Genomic DNA, 1,696 nt, shown 5'->3' with positions numbered 1-1,696 from the left:
ATTTTACCCTGAAACTATTCGCGATCACCTCTTTTCATTGACTGAGAGCCAAATACGCATGGGTATAATATACGTTCTGGTAATAAATGCCCAAGTGGAATGTGCGTACATATGCGCGCTCTGGTGATAGTGGCCAGGCAAAATGCGCGCATATATGCGCTTATGATGCAAATGGGTTAAAAGAAATTTCAATGAAAAACTCGTCCTCGATTTTGAGAAAGAAGGAATTTTTATTCAATTACAATAATTGTCAAAGTTCAGATTTCAACAATCTTTCGTGAGTCGCAGGCTTGCAATTACACTACGGTTTCGCAGGCTGCGTAGAAAGCTCAGGGCCATTTTCATTTCCTTTATTGGCTACCCGGTACGGTTCTTCCGCGGTGCTGTTATTGTTACGCTTAAAAGCGAGCAGCCGTTGCGGGCAATCGTACGAAACATTTTTAACTAAATTATTAAAGAAAAGTCCGGTAAGTGGATTAACTGATGTTCCACGGGATGATTTAATCAGTTTAAAATCTTAAAAGCGCCGTGGGAAACGTTTCTAATCGACGGGCAGCGGTGGCGTATCGCTTTATCGATATCTCGCCTGTCACACTGTAAATCAATGAAATTTGTTGCCCCTGCTCGTGCTTTACTAAAAAATGGGCTACGTGACTAATATTTCATATTTCTTTTCATATTTCGTTTCGTTTCTTTAAACAATTTATCGTTTCATTTTTTATTCTAACATGCAATTATTCTCTGGCTTTAATCTCTTTCATTATTCTAATTATTGTTGTAATTTAATAAATAATTTCATAGATTAATTACAGATCTTGTACTCTGAGAGTTAATAATGAGTTTGAAAAGAAAAAGTTGTTCTAGCTTCGAGTTTCTTGACGAGCCGAGGATTCAAGCCTCTCGTAGATTCGCATCAGGGTTTAACCACGAGACGGGTGGCGAAACTAGGGGAGGATAGGACGACGCGACAGGGCTAGGTCTCGGTCGCGGTCGTTTTCGAGCTTATTAGAGAACAGCGGATGTAGCATGCGCGACTTTGAACCCTGCCACGGGGTTTTGCCATCGACTTTCGAGATATGTATCTTAATCGCTCGTTTTTGCAAGCATTTAACCACGCTGAGTCGCAGCTCGACCTTAAGCTCCTCTTCGAGTCAGTGACGTGCATGAAACTCTGAATAACAGAATACGCGATCTGAACGTCAAAAGCATCCACTTCTTATTGATCTTTTTATGTCCTTGCAAAAGTCAATTAGCTTCCTGTATGTCCTCAGAATTTTTCTATACTTTTTGTATTTAAATATGTACTTGCGTTCTAGTTCTTCTTTTAACTTTTCATCAATTTAGAATTTTATTAGAAGTGATAGTTTACTTGTGAAAAATGAATCAGAAATTGTTTCACGTAGGAAATCTCATGTTGTATCCGGATGCGTTAGAGAGTTAAGATCATCCCCGGGGAAATTTCACAAACTTATCCGTGACTATCTTTCATAATAAACTTTTCTGAAAATTATCGTTTCATAAAATGCACTTCTTTCTACCCTTACGAGACAGTTGGAACACTATTGTCGAATGTGTACTAGAATATGTCAGACAAATAGTTATTTTCCTTTCATATATTATAGTAAATGTCCTAATTCTGTTCACAATTTCTAATCACTGCCTTCTTTTCATAATTGTATGTGCAATCTTAAGCCAC

Source organism: Ceratina calcarata, unplaced genomic scaffold (genome assembly GCF_001652005.2).
Source record: "Ceratina calcarata isolate Rehan_Ccalc_2016 unplaced genomic scaffold, ASM165200v1 scaffold110.2, whole genome shotgun sequence".
NCBI classification, from domain to species: Eukaryota; Metazoa; Arthropoda; class Insecta; order Hymenoptera; family Apidae; genus Ceratina; species Ceratina calcarata.
This window is presented reverse-complemented; position numbering follows the sequence as displayed.